We start from the raw sequence: 19,135 nt of genomic DNA, 5'->3' as shown, positions 1-19,135 counted from the left end.
ATCGGAAATATTGCCGGAAACGGAAATATTGTCAGAATCGGAAATATTACCGGAATCGGAAAATAATTCCGGAAACGGAAATATTAAATATTTGTTCGAAACGGAAATTAATTCCGGAATCGGAAATATTAAATATTGTTCGTATCGGAAATGAATTCCGGAATCGGAAAATTTAATCGGAAGCGCATCGTACGAATAAGCATCGGACGAGGCCTGCCGGACGAGGCCCAGCACGAAGCCAGGCCATCGCCCAGCAAGCCAAGCGCGCCGCACAAACAGCCACGCCAGGCCCAGCGCAAGGCCAGGCCCAGCAGGCTGCGCAGCGCGCACAGCGCGCACAGCACGCGCAGCGCGCAGCGCGCGCGGGCTCTGCGTGGGCTGCTGCTCGCGCGCACGCATGGGGGCCCATCGTGGCTGCCGTGCGTGTGTGTGTGCAAGTGTTTGTGTTCGTGCACGTTTCCTAAAACATGCAGAGTTCGGTTAATGATTAAATTCCTAATTCTATTTGATAAATTAATTAAATTAGAGTTCTTGTAGGATTCTAGGTTTAATTAATTTGTATCTGAATAGGATTTCGATTCCCTTTCCATACCCCTATAAATATGAGGCTAGGGCTCACAATTTAACACAAGTTTCAAAGTATTCAAAGTGAGTTTTTGAGAGAAAAATTCAGTCACACATTTGCCTATAAAGTGCCGAAAATAATAGTACCTTAAGGGCGATTCTAGTTGGTCAATCTTAAGGCGGATCCGGACGTGCTGTGGACTATCTACGGAGGGACGACACTTGGAGTCCTAAAGACTTGTTCTTGTTCGGTTCGGGCGCAGCTGAAGGAAATAATGCCCTTAGTCCAAGTATGCATTCTATGTTAAGTCTAATAAATGCGGTTCAGTATTAATTAACAAGTTAATAATTCAGTGAGATCAAGTGAGCTGAATGCCTAGCTAGAGGCCGCTTCAGTTCAAGTGGAATTAATGATATTAATCCACAGCTTACTCTTGACTGAACCCGTAGGGTCACACAAATAGTACGTAAACGGATCAAGTATTTAATGGCATTAAATACTCCATCTATAAATATTCGGAACCGACGGATCTTGGTTTCAGTGGGAGCTAAGATCGTCACAGGCAAGAAATGAATACTCCGGAAACGATGATATTGCCGGAAACGGAAATATGGATCGTATCGGAAATATGAATATTATCCAAGTCGTAGATGTTGCCGGAAACGGAAACATGGTACGTATCGGAAAATATTATTGGAAATGGAAATATTACCAGAATCGGAAATATTGCCGGAAACGGAAATATTGTCAGAATCGGAAATATTACCGGAATCGGAAAATAATTTCGGAAACGGAAATATTAAATATTTGTTCGAAACGGAAATTAATTCCGGAATCGGAAATATTAAATATTGTTCGTATCGGAAATAAATTCCGGAATTGGAAATTTAATCGGAAGCGTATCGTACGAATTAGCATCGGACGAGGCCTGCCGGACGAAGGCCCAGCACGAAGCCGGGCCATCGCCCAGCAAGCACGCGCGCGCCACAAGCCCAGCCAAGGCAGCGCCCAGGCCTACCACAAGGCAGGCCCAGCGCGCGCCAAGGCCACCGTTGCGTGGGCCGCGCTGCGTGGGCTGCTGCTCGCACGCGCATGGGCAGCCCTTGTGGCTGCCGTGTGTGTGTGAGTTTGTGCTCATGCGTGATTCCTAAATCTACAAGAGTCAGTGTATGATTAAATTTCTATTCCTAATTGGATAAATTAATTAAATAGAATTCATGTAGGATTCTAATTTCAATTAATTCGTATCCTACTAGGATTACGATTCCTTTTCCATAACTCTATAAATAAAGGCCTAGGGGTCATAATTTATACACAAGTTTCAAAGTATTCAAAAGTGAGTTTTTGAGAGAAAATTAAAACACACATCTTGCTCATAAAGTGCCGAAATTTTCTAGTACCTTAAGGGCGATTCTAGTTGGTCAATCTTAAGGCGGATCCGGACGTGCTGTGGACTATCTACGGAGGGACGACACTTGGAGTCCTAAAGACTTGTTCTTGTTCGGTTCGGGCGCAGCTAGGGAGGGCACGCAACAAAGAGTATGCATCTAAATTATGCTATATGATTATGTGTAAATAATATGTTGTCCTGGGTTAATGGTTGTTTCCGCATGATCTATGTAATGTCATATGTATCATAACCTAACAGTGGTATCACGAGCCCCTTATTATTTTCATAATCTAAATTGCATGAACATGGTTAAATATTACAAATTTGCAAGAATTAAAAGGGGTGATTAATTTTCGTAATTGTTAATTAATTGCAAATTGCGTTTATTTAATTATACGTACGCAGTTTTTCGGCAGTTTCTTCGTTACTCATCCGAATTGAGTGATTTTTGTGTCAATTCCGCATGTAAAAGGCATTCTAAAATTTTGACAAAAATAGTTTTTTTCTGCCGAACCCAGAATTCTCAAATTCGAAGCCTAACTATGACTTTTCGAAGATTTTAGTTTTTCGAATGCAAAATTTCGTAAATTTAAGATGTTAAATTAAATATTTGCGATTCTTGTTGATAAATCTTGAATTTTTGATTGACCTACTGCATATGTTTAACAAGTTTGAATGCCTAGTCTTGTTAATTATGCAATCTAATTTGTAATTATGATTAATTTGTTGAAAATTAGAATAATTTAGAATTAATTTGATTTTCATAATTAATTGTAATTTAATTAGAAACCTATGATTAAAAACCACCATAAAAATTGTAAATTTACGATAAATTTTAAATTTTTATGACCTAGACTTGAATCCATAACAATCGGAAATCAATTGGATAATATATTTTCGATTTTTTCGCCCTAAAATTATGAAATTAATAATATTTATTAATTTGTCATTAATTTTAAATATAAATTTTAAATTTTTATGCGATTCGTTCATATAACTTGCACGCACGAAGCAATGGACGCTTCGTGTTACCCTTAAGGGGTGTTGTATAATGCGGGCATGCGACGACGAGCAAGGGAGCTCGTCGCCCGTGCGGCACGAATGCAATGAGCAAGGGCGTAGTGCACGAGCACAAGGCAGCAGCCCTGCCTTGTGTCGTGTGCCACGAGCAATGAACGAATGGGCATGGGCGAAGGGCGAGCCAAGGCAGTCGCGTGTGGGCAGCAAGCGAGCTGCGCCACAGCGCGCGCTGCCTCGCACAAGAGCGCGCAGCCTCGCGCGCAGCGAGCGCAAGCTCGCGTGCCACGAGCGCTGCGCCCAGCACGCGATGTCGCGCGCCCAGCGAGCGATGTCGCGCGCCAGCGAGCGATGGCTCGCGCCAGCGAGCGATGGCTCGCGCGCACAGCGAGCGATGTCGCGCGCCCAGCGAGCGATGTCGCGCGCCCAGCGAGCGATGTCGCGCGCCCAGCGAGCGATGTCGCGCGCGCGCACTGCGAGCGATAGCTCGCGTGCGATGAGCGCTGGCGCGCGCAGCGAGCACGATGTGTGCGGAGGCTTGCGATAGGGAAGCAGCAGCTATGCGACGAGCGCATGGGCTGCGCGCACATGGCCAGCAATGGCTGTGTGCGTACGGCCCATGGGCGTGCAACGCGTAGGGTGTTTGCGTTACGATTAGATCGTTTTGAATGTTTAATTTGAAAATTTTAGTTCACGTAATTTTAATTAATTTTAAAATTAATAATTTGAATTATTTTCTTGGATTTTAATTTTGAATATTATAATTATAATAAATGTTATTTATTCTAATTATTTTACTAAAATTAAAATCATGAATTAATTTAAATACGACTGAAATTAAATTAAATTTTTGGATTCGATTATAAATTGATATGAGCTTTAAATTTTAATTAAATTTGTATGTTTCCGGTTGGACTAGAAATACATTTTTATGTTTAAAATTGGTAAAGCATATGAATTTATTGGTTTAAGTGGGAGCGCTTTTTAGTCATAAACTCTTGATTAGGTCTACAAATCCTTAAGGTTAAAACAACTTGATTAGAATTAATAAGGACTGAATAATTGGTAGATTATTGGTGCCCTTGATTAATTGCTGCAAATGTTTACGTGATGCATAATGTGTTTTACTAACCAGCTATGTGGGCCATTCATGATAATGAATGGGTGAATGGTATATATTGTATATGTACTGTTTTGCAGGTTATGAAGTGACTAGTATGGCCCAAATAGGATAGAAAATATGGTCTGCGTACCATTAATTTGAATGTAATTGGTCTAAAGAACCAAAGTTATTTTTCAATTCAAATATGGTCTGCATACCATCAAATAGTTGTAATTAGTTATAGCTTATCCTATTTGAAGAAAAATGGTGCCTCCCACGGAGATTTTCAAGACGGACTTTGAAGTCAAAGCTTCAAGATGAAGTCGGGCCATACTAGATCACAAATATCTTATGCATGTTTTAAGTTATTTATTGCTTTAAATATGTCTTAAAATGCATGAGATCAAAAGCTTGATTATGTTGCATGATTAAGGATTTTAGTTCACTTAAAATCTAACCAACATAGTAAGAGCCTTAAGTTCCAAACTTAAAAATTGAGTTAAAAGGTGCCATGCCAAAATATACACTTGCTTGGATATCCTTTACATCAATCTAGTAATAGTTTTCGCTCAGCGAGGTGTTACTTATTGGTCCTAAAGGGGCAAGGTACACAAATAATTGTGAGTACATGTTAGTTTTGGTGAAACTCAACGATATAAGTAAGGAGTCCTTTTATGTCGTGGCAAATTCGATAGGTTTACCTAATAAGTTCTTAGACGTACCTATCAACCAAGAATAGTTTCTAGACTATTAGCAAAAGGCTTTTGCTTACCTAAGATGTTCTAGGATTAAGTCGACAAACTGTGCTTAGTTCTTCAATGATTTTAGGATCTTGGAATCATTTTATTCACACCTGCCGGAACACATAACTTGAATAAAATGCTTAATAAACATTGAATTATGCATGTATGCTAGAATTTAAGTTTATTAAGAGAAACTGTGAATGGTTATTTATTTGTTTATTCTTTTCAATTGTAGTTTTAATATGGCAAACAACAATCAAAACATCATCATGGGTTCTGAGCTTATGGTCAAGCTGAACCTGACAAATTTTCTTGAATGGGAAGCTAAGCTAGTTGAAATAGTCAAACTCAATGGACTTGAGTATGTACTATCACATCCCATGCCAAGCTACTATGCCAGAGACATGACCCCTGAGAGATTTTACGCCTGGGATGCGGATCTCAAAAAGGTTATGAGTCTCATGCTGAACAATATCCCTGATGATTGGGCTAGAAGGTTTGTAGCCTATGAACCTTTTACGCTCATCAAGAATCTGAGGGATATCTGTCGTGGAAGTACGGAGGACAGGGACCTGAACGTCCATGAGTTGATTGAATCAATGTCTGGGCTAAAGGTTAGTTCTCCCAACAGGTGTTATAGGATGGAGGTCCAAGAAACACATGTTCAGCTCCTTCGCACTAAACAGAGGGTAGGTGTCTCACTGAGGTTCCATGTGGATCTTATGTGTTCATATTTTGATCGCCTAAGTCTACTAGGAACACCAATAAGCGAAAGGATGGCAGTCTCTGTCTTGCTCAATTCACTACACAGTGGGTTTGGTCGCTTCAAGCAACAATACCTAAGTGAACCAAGAGAAGAAACAGTTGCAGAATTTATTCACCTTGTCAGAAAGGCTGAAATAGTACTGGACTGTGAAGCCAAAGATTTACTCAAGGCTAGAAAGAGACCATTCAAGAAAGGTGGAAAGTCCAAGGGCAATGCTAAATCAAAGCAGGACAAGTCCACATCAAGCTGTCTTTATTGTGATGGAATAGGCCATTACAAAAGAGAATGTCCAAAGCTAAAGGAAGATCAGAAGAACGGAACAGTCGTTCCATCTTCAGGTATTTTCGTTATAGACTGTATACTTGCTAATTCAACTTCTTGGGTATTAGATACAGGTTGTGGCTCACACTTATGTTCCAATCCACAGGGACTAAGAAGAAGTAGAAAGTTAAGCAAGGGTGAAGTCGACCTACGAGTGGGAAATGGAGCACGGATTGCTGCATTAGCCGTAGGAACTTACTATTTGTCGTTGCCCTCCGGGCTAGTTTTGGAACTGGAAGAATGTTTCCATGTTCCAAGTCTTACTAAAAACATCATTTCAGTTTCTTGCTTAGATGCTAAGGGATTTTCCTTTATAATAAAAGACAATAGTTGTTCGTTTTATTTTAAAGAGATGTTTTATGGATCTGCTAGATTAGTCAATGGACTTTATTTATTAGATCACGACAAACAAGTATATAACATAAATACCAAAAAGGCCAAAAAGGATGATTCAGATCTCACCTATCTGTGGCATTGTCGATTAGGCCATATAAACTTGAAACGCTTAGAAAGACTTCAAAGGGAAGGAATTCTAGAACCATTTGACTTAGAGGATTATGGTAAATGCGAATCATGTTTACTTGGCAAAATGACAAAGCAACCTTTCTCTAAAGTTGGAGAAAGAGCAAATGAACTGTTGGGTTTAATCCATACAGATGTATGTGGACCAATGAGTACAAATGCTAGAGGTGGTTTCAGCTACTTTATCACTTTCACTGATGACTTCAGTAGGTATGGTTATGTCTACCTAATGAAGCATAAGTCTGAATCCTTTGACAAATTCAAGGAATTTCAGAGTGAAGTAGAGAATCAATTAGGCAAGAAGATTAAGGCACTGCGGTCTGATAGAGGCGGTGAATATCTGAGCTATGAATTTGATGACCATCTGAAAGAATGTGGAATTCTATCAGAATTGACTCCTCCTGGAACACCACAATGGAACGGTGTGTCAGAACGGAGGAACAGAACCTTGCTAGACATGGTCAGGTCAATGATGGGTCAGGCCGAACTTCCATTAGAATTTTGGGGACATGCACTAAATACAGCTGCACTCACTATAAATAGAGCTCCGTCTAAAGCTGTCGAAAAGACTCCATACGAATTATGGTTTGGAAAGCCTCCAAATGTGTCTTTTCTTAAGATTTGGGGATGTGAAGTATACGTCAAACGATTAATTTCAGACAAACTTCATCCAAAATCTGACAAATGTATCCTTGTGGGCTATCCAAAGGAAACAAAGGGGTATTACTTCTACAATACATCTGAGAACAAAGTGTTTGTTGCTCGAGATGGTGTCTTTTTGGAGAAAGATCACATTTCCAAAATGACAAGTGGGAGAAAAGTAGACCTCGAAGAAATTCGAGTCGAACAACAAACTCTAGAGAATGCTCAAGATGACATTCAGGATGAAACTCAGAGATCTTTAGAAGAATCTGGTGAGAATCATGGTCAATCTAGAAATGTTACCCCGCGTAGATCGCAAAGATATAGATCTCAACCGGAAAGGTACTTAGGTATTTTGACGAACGAGAGCTATGACGTTCTATTACTTGAAAGTGATGAACCTGCGACTTACAAGCAAGCTATGACGAGCCCTAGCTCCAAGCAGTGGCAAGAAGCCATGCAATCTGAATTAGACTCCATGTCTGAAAACCAAGTATGGGATTTGGTCGATTTGCCAGATGGCTACCAAGCCATTGGAAGCAAATGGGTTTTCAAACTGAAAAAGGACAAGGATGGGAAACTTGAAGTTTTCAAAGCTAGATTGGTTGCAAAAGGTTACAGGCAAGTCCACGGTGTGGATTACGATGAAACCTTTTCACCAGTTGCAATGCTAAAGTCTATTCGAATAATGTTAGCAATCGCTGCATATTACGATTACGAAATATGGCAGATGGATGTCAAAACTGCTTTCTTAAACGGCGTTTTAACAGAAACTGTGTTTATGACACAGCCTGAAGGTTTTGAGGATCCAAAGAATGCTAAAAAGGTATGCAAGCTAAAGAAGTCAATCTACGGGTTGAAGCAGGCATCCAGGAGCTGGAATATACGTTTTGATGAAGCAGTCAGTGACTTTGGTTTCATCAAGAACGCGGACGAATCTTGTGTATACAAGAAGGTCAGTGGGAGCAAAATTGCTTTCCTAGTATTATATGTCGACGACATATTGCTTATCGGAAATGACATTCCTATGTTGAACTCTGTCAAGATTTGGCTTGGGAAATGTTTTTCGATGAAGGATCTAGGAGAAGCACAGTACATATTGGGCATCAAGATTTACAGAGATAGATCTAAAAAGATGATTGGACTTAGTCAAAGCACTTATATTAATAAGGTGCTTGATAGGTTCAAGATGGCGGACTCCAAGCGAGGCTACCTACCCATGTCTCATGGAATGACTCTAAGCAAGACTCAGTGCCCAAAAACACTTGATGAGCGTAGACGAATGAATGGGATTCCATATGCATCATTGATTGGTTCAATAATGTATGCTATGATATGTACACGCCCGGATGTTGCGTACGCACTCAGTGCTACGAGCAGATACCAGTCAGACCCAGGAGAGGCGCATTGGACTGCTGCCAAGAACATTCTGAAGTACCTGAAAAGGCACAAAGATGACTTCCTGGTCTATGGTGGAGATGATGAATTAATTGTTAAAGGCTATACGGACGCAAGTTTCCAAACCGACAAAGATGATTTCAGATCACAGTCTGGGTTTGTCTTCTGCCTCAACGGAGGAGCAGTAAGCTGGAAAAGTGCTAAGCAAAGCACCATTGCGGATTCTACAACTGAAGCGGAGTACATTGCTGCACATGAAGCAGCAAAGGAAGCTATATGGCTAAGGAAGTTCATAGGAGAACTTGGTGTAGTCCCCTCCATTAAAGGACCAATAGCCCTGTATTGTGATAATAACGGAGCTATTGCACAGGCAAAAGAGCCTAGACACCACCAGAGAGTCAAGCATGTACTTCGTAGATTTCACCTTCTACGAGAGTTCGTTGAAAGAAAAGAAGTCGAGATAAGCAAAATTGGAACTGATGACAACATATCAGATCCATTAACTAAACCTCTGCCGCAAGCGAAGCACAACTCGCACACTGCAGCTATGGGAATCAAGCATATTGGAGAATGGCTTTGATGTCTCTGTTTAATGTTTTAAAGTTTTAGAGTTTAAATCTTTGTAAAACATTATTGGTTAATCATTCACAATAAATGAAAGGAATTCATTTTTCCATTTAATTTGTGGTTTATTAAATGATGAGTCCCTTCAACTTGACGATATATTCAAGATAGACTGTCAGGACCAGTCCTGTGACTAAGAAATGTCTATCAAGTGAACTTGAATGTCAAAGGTTGAAAATGGTCCCTAATCGGAGTTTTCTATAAAATTGGACGCATAGAAAACGTTAGACGATTAGAATGCAAGATGACTAGTAGTTCTGTTTCTTGAACTATGTGGACATGGCAATGTCATAATCATTTGCATAGATACTTACTTTGGGAAGACTAGTATCGGACAAGACCTATGAAACTTTACTGTAAGAGATGAAAGTCTGTCATAAGTAAATTTCATTAAATTATTAGACACTAAATCCTCAATACCTGAGTGATTTGAGATTACTTGTTTGAGAACTGGTTGCTTTGACGTTGACCAACCGTCGCACCGTAAAAGGAGGCTATAAAGGCAACGCTCAGGTAATCACCTATCAAACGAAGTCTAATCTCAAGATCGCAAGATTGGGATTGTCCTCCCATAAATCGGGATGAGATGCTTAAAAGTTGTACAAGGCCACTCGGAGAGCTAGAAACTGTGAAATGCATGGCCGTGCTCGGATGAATCATAGGCTATGATTATCTGTTTATTTGATCAGTTGAACTCTGAAACCGAGGAACACCTCTGGACATAATAAGGATGACAACTCTTACCTTATGTTCAAGAGCAAGCATCGAGCGACAAAGGAATTAGGAAATGCACACTTGTCCCTAAGGACAAGTGGGAGACTGAAGGAAATAATGCCCTTGGTCCAAGTATGCATTCTATGTTAAGTCTAATAAATGCGGTTCAGTATTAATTAACAAGTTAATAATTCAGTGAGATCAAGTGAGCTGAATGCCTAGCTAGAGGCCGCTTCAGTTCAAGTGGAATTAATGATATTAATCCACAGCTTACTCTTGACTGAACCCGTAGGGTCACACAAATAGTACGTAAACGGATCAAGTATTTAATGGCATTAAATACTCCATCTATGAATATTCGGAACCGACGGATCTTGGTTTCAGTGGGAGCTAAGATCGTCACAGGCAAGAAATGAATACTCCGGAAACGATGATATTGCCGGAAACGGAAATATGGATCGTATCGGAAATATGAATATTATCCAAGTCGTAGATGTTGCCGGAAACGGAAACATGGTACGTATCGGAAAATATTATTGGAAATGGATATATTACCAGAATCGGAAATATTGCCGGAAACGGAAATATTGTCAGAATCGGAAATATTACCGGAATCGGAAAATAATTTCGGAAACGGAAATATTAAATATTTGTTCGAAACGGAAATTAATTCCGGAATCGGAAATATTAAATATTGTTCGTATCGGAAATAAATTCCGGAATTGGAAATTTAATCGGAAGCGTATCGTACGAATTAGCATCGGACGAGGCCTGCCGGACGAAGGCCCAGCACGAAGCCGGGCCATCGCCCAGCAAGCACGCGCGCGCCACAAGCCCAGCCAAGGGAGCGCCCAGGCCTACCACAAGGCAGGCCCAGCGCGCGCCAAGGCCACCGTTGCGTGGGCTGCTGCTCGCACGCGCATGGGCAGCCCTTGTGGCTGCCGTGTGTGTGTGAGTTTGTGCTCATGCGTGATTCCTAAATCTACAAGAGTCAGTGTATGATTAAATTTCTATTCCTAATTGGATAAATTAATTAAATAGAATTCATGTAGGATTCTAATTTCAATTAATTCGTATCCTACTAGGATTACGATTCCTTTTCCATAACTCTATAAATAAAGGCCTAGGGGTCATAATTTATACACAAGTTTCAAAGTATTCAAAAGTGAGTTTTTGAGAGAAAATTAAAACACACATCTTGCTCATAAAGTGCCGAAATTTTCTAGTACCTTAAGGGCGATTCTAGTTGGTCAATCTTAAGGCGGATCCGGACGTGCTGTGGACTATCTACGGAGGGACGACACTTGGAGTCCTAAAGACTTGTTCTTGTTCGGTTCGGGCGCAGCTAGGGAGGGCACGCAACAAAGAGTATGCATCTAAATTATGCTATATGATTATGTGTAAATAATATGTTGTCCTGGGTTAATGGTTGTTTCCGCATGATCTATGTAATGTCATATGTATCATAACCTAACAGCAGCTAGGGAAGGCACGCAACAAAGAGTATGCATCTATTCTATGCTAAATGATTATGTGTAAATAATATGTTTTCCTGGGTTTATGGTTTTTCCGCATGATTTATGAATTGTCATATGTATCATAACCTAACAGTAAACATATCCAAATCTGCTCACATCATCAGTAAAAGTAATGAAATACCCGTACCCTCCCCTAGCCAAAGTACTCATAGGTCCGCAAACATCAGTATGTATGAGGGCTAAAAGATCATTGGCCCTTTCACTTGAGCCTGTGAAAGGAGACTTTGTCATTTTTCCCATTAAGCAAAATTCACATACTTCAAATGATTCAAAATCAAATGATTTGAGAATTCCATCCTTATGAAGTTTCTCTATGCGCTTTGAGCTTATATGGCCTAATCGACAATGCCATAGGTAAGTAGGGTTCAAATCATTTGGTTTGTGTTTCTTGTTTTCTATGTGATAGATATGGTTTTGTAAGTCTAGTACATATAAACCATTTGATAATTTAGCAGAGACATAGAACATACCATTCAAATATGCTGAACAACAATTATTCATAATTTGAAATGAAAAACCTTCCGAATCCAAAATCGGAATAGAAATTATGTTCTTGGTAATAACTGGAACGTAATAACAATTATAAAGTTCTAATATTAAACCAGAAGGCAAGCGTAAACTATAATCTCCTACAGCTAAAGCAGCAACTCTTGCTCCATTTCCTACTCGGAGATCCACTTCGCCTTTGCTCAAGCTCCTACTTCTTTTTAGTCCCTGCACATTACCAATAATGTGAGATCCACAAGCGGTATCAAATACCCAAGAAGCAGTTGTAGCTAAATTAACTTCTATGACATAGATACCTGAAGTTAAAGCACCAGTCTTCTTATCCTCCAGATACTTGGGGCAGTTCCTCTTCCAATGACCAATCTTGTGGCAGTGGTAGCACTCATGTTGAGCAGCTACCTTAGCCTTGGGAGTGGCCTTTGGCTTGGTTGAAGAGTTCTCATTGGCAACCACCTTGCCCTTGTTCTTCTTCATGGGAGCCCCTTTCTTCTTGAACTGCTTACCTTTACTAACCATTAGAACATCCTTATGTTTTGGTTTACTTGGTAAGTTTCTCTCAGCCTGAATTAGTGAACCATGCAACTCTTGCAGGGTAGGCTCCCCTCCTTGCATGTAGAAATTCAACTTAAAGTTATGAAAATCTTCAGGCAAGGATCTGATGACTATGTCAGTTGCCAGGTCCTTAGGATAAGGGAAGCCCAATTTCTCCATGGTCTGAAAATGTCCAATCAAATCGAACACATGCGGACCAACGAGCTTCCATTCTTCCAACTTGGAATCCAGAAGTTTGCAGTTTGCTTCAAATCTCTCCAATCTAGCATTTTTCTGAAACAAAGTTTTCAGTTGCTGGATTATGCTGTAGGCATCCAGACCATCAAAACGTTTTTGATACTCTGGTTCCATGCAAGCAAGCATCAAGCATGTTACTTGCAGGGAGTTATCCTCTAGAGTTTGTCTAGCTCGCCTTTGAGCTGCAGTAGCATTTTCTGGCAGGGGTTCAGGGAGAGGATTGTCAAGAACACTTTCTTTTCCTTCCGCTCTGAGAACAATTCTCATAGCCATTTTCCATTGTAGGAAGTTGGTAGCATTCAGTTTGTCTTTTTCAATTAGAGGGCGCAAGTTAAAAGTAGAGTTGTTGTTTGCACCAGACATGATAACTACAATAAAAGGTAAAGCAAGATTCAATATAATGTTTATCAAAAGTGGCAATTAAACAAATTCAATTCACTACTACCCTTTATTCAAAATTAGAGGTCCCCATTGAATAAAGAATTAACCAAGATCCCCTCCCACTACAATCAAACGGACTTTGGCCCTGCTACTTTAATTTATAGTATCCGAGGTAAGTAAACATTTTACTAATTATAACTGATTATAACTCTTGGTAGACAGGTTAACAACTCTTTGTATTTTTCTATCTCTTAGCTTCAAAACCCAAAACTTTGTCTTTTGATAGTTTTGTTGAGTTAAACCAAACATTAACATATAAGTTTCAAAAACCTACCCTACTATCCCCGGAATTATAAGCAACACCCTGCTTTGGCAGAACCTATTACTCATGATCTAAGGCTTTATAGGTGTTGAATGGAAAAGCACTTAAACTCAATATTATTTTTGGACCTAAGTTTACTATGTTGGTTAACTAAAAGTGAACACATTGATTTAAATAACCACATAAATAAACTCAAGAAGCATTTTAAGGCAATATAAAATGCATAAAAATAAATGTGATCCTAGTATGGCCCCTAAAAAATAAGCTCAAATCTTCTTGGGTTCCTGTTCATCTTTCTTGGATCTCCATCCTTGAATTTCGGATTGAACCTTCTTACTCCATCGAGCTCATAATACGAACTTTATAATCTAATTTAAACTTTTAAATTAAATTACAATAATACAGAACGATTCGCAGATCGTATTTCAAAACTTACAAGAATACAAAACGATACGCAGATCGTATTTTCTATCCTATTTGGGGCCATACTAGTCACTTGCCTGTAACAAAATTTCATAATATTCCATACACGCATTTAATATCAAAATATAATAAACACAAATTACTTATTAACGGTTAATAAGGAAATAACCATTCCAAAATAATTATAAAAACTTAAACAATTTAAGTTTAACATTATTTAGGAAACTTTATTATTTTAATTTCAATTACTATTTAAATATGGCAATAATCTCATTATTCAAGAATTTGCATTTAATAGAAACTTATCAATTATGCTCAACTTAGAAAATCTTATTTTCCAAAATTACCAAAATAAAATTATTTTAACTTTAGAGAAACTAAATTAAAATAAACTTTTCCAATTTGGGTCTTATTTAGGAAATCAGATTTCCCTTTCAAGTGCACGTGAAACTGAATAACTGATTTAGGAGGTTAATTTCTTTTTTTTTTTTTTTTTTTTATTTAATATAAAGAGAACAGCAGGTAGGCATGAGACCCGCACCTGCCTCGCCGTGAAGCACGATTGCAAAACCCAGTCACGCCGGCCAGCAGCCACCAGGACCGCCGGCCAGCGACCCAAATTTTCCAGTCACGCTGGTCGACCCAGCCACCAGACGAAGCCGGCAGCAAGGCCAACCAGCGCTAGGCCACGGTGGAGCTGCAGCGAGACACAGCAGCCACCTGCATTGCGTCAGCCACCGCCACCCCTGACCTCCGGGAACGCCGCCCCTTCTGCCACCCTAATCTCCCTCCATTGTGGCTCCACCGTTTCAGGTGGGGCCACCCAGCCATGGTGGGTTGTTTTATTTGTAAATTTGTGCAACAATTACCCAAATTTAATTAATCTTTATCCAACTTTTGTTTAATGATTAACAAATTTAATTAGGTGTGATAATCCGAAAATTATGGCAGAAAATTTGAATACATTAACAAAATTAAAACTGAATTTTAGGTTTGTTAAAAGTTAGGTTTCAATTAGAATATTTATTCAAATTAAATCTAACAAGAATTCAAAATTTTTGGGCATAATTATCTCATTTTATTCAAATAATTCAGAAAAACAACAATTATTATTCAAAAAATTCGAATTAAATTATTAGGCGGTTCTATTGAATTTTCTTAACAAATAAAATTAAAAATTTTAATTGTTAACCTTAAATTTTATGATTAATCGAATTAAACATAAAAATTAACCAAATTAAATAATTAATATACAAAAATTCCGAAAATTAGTTAAAAAATTACCAAAAAAAAATTCGGTTGTTGTATAAAATTGAGGGGATAAACAGTAGATTTATTTAACAAATTAAAAATCAAATCTTTAATTGTTAACAAATTATTTCCATGATTAATCTTATTAACCAATAAATAATTTAAAATCTGACGAATTTAATTTTAAAAAATCCGAAAATTTTTATGTGATATTAACTTTTAATTTCGACCCTGTGATAAAAATTTCGGAATTTTATAAATTTATTTTGAGCAAAAATTAATTAAATCACGATTTAATGATTCCAATCCATTAATATCATATATTAATTTTGCAAATTCAAGCCATAAATAAATCTTCCGTTAATTGAATCAAAATAATAATGTTGCATACAATCATGATCATAAAATATTATGCAAGAGGCTAAAACTAATACCACTGTAGGAACATATAGATGCATAAAGCGGAATTTCCGGAAATAATTTCCTAACATCTATCACAGGATCTCATGCATAACAATAGTATAGATCAGATTAAGTCGAAAGAATAATCACCTTTGAACCGTGTTCTCCCGTTCGTATTCAAGCTTCGGAGATCTTAGAGCCCCACTTGTTGCTCCTCTATTCAGTCCACAAGCACGAATTGAATCCCACGTATGCTAGTACGGAAGAGAACGATCACAATCTGTCTCTTGCTTTGTTTGGGATGTACGGCGTTTCAGAGAAATAGAATTAGGGTTTTGTGTTTCCCTTTTGTCAGATATCTTGAATGAACGTGGTTAATGAATCCCTGAAATTATAACTATTATAATGTTTAGGGCTTTTAAGTTAACACAAAGCCCAACCTTATTTCTCTTAGCAGGCCGGTTGCCATAGGACCTTTTGGGCCCATTCCAATTAGTGCTTATATGTGTGACCTTATAGGATTAATGTATTTTAGTTGTAGGTCCAATCAATATTGTCCTACTAATCACATTTATTCTCTAGCAAGCAAATATGATTACTAAAATAATTAATTATTTATCTTCATAATTAATTCCTATTTATATTTAGTAATTGCCGGAAATGTCTAAGGACATAATTCCTTCAGGAGCGTTAATGGATCATCAATTTCATCTGAGTTTTGATGATGTTTGGGTAGGAAGTGGGGATAATAATCTAACGTTCTATATAACAATAATGGAGGGTTGGGATGAGAGTTCTCACCATAAGAGAGGTTCTCACCTTAATGTGGTTCTCATGTGAACCTCTATATATATATATATATATATATATATATATATATATATACATATATATATATATATATATGTACATATATATATATATATATATATATATATTAACCATTTTCTTTGAAAGGTAAAGAGAATATACTTAATTAAATAACTAACACCTATAATACAAAATATATCATAAACTAACAGGAGATTAACAAATATAATATTGAATGACATAAGTATCATATTTATGATGAAATAATAATATTTTATTTGTAGGTAAGAGCATTATATTCTTATGAACAAAATCATAGACATTAAATTTAACATGAAATTTTTAAAACATTATAGGAGTTAAATTAACAATAACATGTTTGATAAGGATATAAATTAACCTATAACGAATATATGTTACTTTTAGAAAGGATATATGTTACTTCGTAAACCATATATGTTAAAAATAAAATGAAAACTTGCTCGGTTTTACCTAGATTATCATGTTATTTATTTTTATGCTTGTGTTATTTATTTTGTGGCTTATGTTACTTATTTTTTCATGTTATTTATTTTGTTGCCTATGTTACTTGGTTTTAGTCCGAGTTTTATCTTGCGCATGTTTTGCTTTTTATTGGATGCGTTTTGATGCGGGAGAACCATTAGGTATATACTCCTGGGAGTATCTCCTCTCTGTTTCTTTTTCCTCCCTCAAAATTCATCTCCTTCATCTCTCTTCTCTAATTTCTTCTCTAGGTTTATTGATGACTTTTTTTTTAGTTTTCTTAGTTTTCTGGGGTTTACGATTTGTTTTTTTGTTTTTTTGTTTGTTTGTTTTTATTTATTTATTTTTATGATTATGGATTTGTTCTCTTGTTGATGTTTTTTGTACATTTTCTAGGTGTTTTTTCTTGGGTTTGATGATTTTCTGGGTTTTTTTGGATTTATTTTAGGATTTTGATAATTATGTAGGTTTAATGTTATCTGTTTTTCTAGGTTTTCTGATTTAAATGTTTTGTTCACCTTTTTTTCCTTATTTCACCTTGAATATGGGTTATTTATGTTATAATAATTGAGTTTTCAAGGCAAAATACTATAATAAGAATAAGAACGTGTTTAGGAAATCGTTGCGCTGTGCTAACCAAACCACTGCCTTGAAAACGAGATTCGGTGCAACCGGAGTGCACAGTTGTGTTCACCGATTCGTTTTCTAAGATTTACACAAAGGCACTTTTAGGTATGAGATGAAACCACATAAACTTATGTCCAAAATAATAAAGAATAAAAAAGGTTTGAAGAGTTATGAGTAATCATGTATTAATCGTGGAAATAAGTTTACTCAGAAGAATCCAAAATCTATACTATTATTAAAACTCCAAGGCAAAGAATGTCATCTCGCCACATGTCGCTCTTAAATAACGATGATGTGACATATCGTCATCTTTGACATGGCAAAGCATAGAAATTTCTTGATCATGAAAAAATGTTAGTTATAGGTTTCGAACTTGAGACCTCTCATTTGTTAATCCCACATTTAAATCACTATGCCACAACTCATTTTGTTGTTTCTTATGCGTTCAAAACTATATAATTAGAAAGTGATTTAAATAATTTCTTAATAGTTTTGCACACTAATTAGTCATTAATTTAACGAGTTACTAATCCTTATATGATAAAGTTTATTAAAGCATTCTCAAAGCAAGGTACATTGTAATCTAAATACTAACGAGTTATATAATAATCTAATTGATCCATTTTTTATACTATCCGGGGCATCTATATATATATATATATATATATATATATATATATATATATATATATATATATATATATATAAAGGATGAGTGGGAAAATCAAACACTCAAAGAACTCCAAAAATCAAGAGTGATCAATGACAATCAAGAGTAATAACTCATAATAATGAGAGATTAATCATCTCGATAAACATGGAGAATAACCAGAAAACCCACTCACGAAAATCAGAAAGGAAGAAAAAAGGAAAGCATCAATTTGTAACACTTAAAGATGACCAAAGGCCATAAGAGACCAATGCCATTAAGAGAGTGTAATGGAATCTTTAATTCAAGAACATGAAAGGTATTTGACCCCCAAATCATAAAAGGGAATCACTTATGATTATAATTATCAAAAGATTAATGCCAATTAAGATAACTAAATAAGTTGTTACACAAAAATCTTGAGGAAGCAAACAATCACAAGAAAAATCAATGCCTCGCCCCCCATCGGACCACTCCACCCGATACTATCGGGCGAAGCACCTTTCCAAGGTTTACTTCCAACAATTTCTTGTTGCAAAAGTTTTCATAATTAAGTGTGAAAAATTCTTGAAGTAAAACTATGTCAATAATGTGGAGAAACATGTTCCCCTTGAACCTAACATTTCACTCTAATCTTGTCCGTACATCGATCAAAGAATCTTTCTCCAACTTTGATTTGGCTTCAAATGAATATCTAGGCTTTTCCGGAAGGATACATTGTTTTTTTTACCACATATAAAAATTAAAAAAAAAAATTCTTACCACCTCAAAACTTAAACTTATATTTTACCATCTAAAAAAGTAATTTTTTTTTCTACTACTTAAAAACGGAAAATAGATGAAACTGTTATGTGGGGCACACTAATTCCATTTCCCTCCAGTTCTTTTACATTCCCTCCGCGATTTTATTTAACTACTTCACCCTCCTCTCTTTACTGCCATTAATTTGTCAATTTTGTGGAATAATGGGGAAAAAAATTATGTGAATTCATGGAAGAGAAGGAAACATCGGAAGAAAAGATAGTTAATTACATGAAATCGTGGACGAAAAATAAAATTCAAATATTAATTACCGTGCCTCCCCATACCCCCCAACCCCCACATAACGATTTCATCTATTTTTTAATT

Source organism: Spinacia oleracea, chromosome 1 (assembly GCF_020520425.1).
Source record: "Spinacia oleracea cultivar Varoflay chromosome 1, BTI_SOV_V1, whole genome shotgun sequence".
In the NCBI taxonomy this organism is placed as follows: domain Eukaryota; kingdom Viridiplantae; phylum Streptophyta; class Magnoliopsida; order Caryophyllales; family Amaranthaceae; genus Spinacia; species Spinacia oleracea.
The sequence above is the reverse complement of the archived record's forward strand: the minus strand, read 5'-3'. Positions refer to the sequence as shown.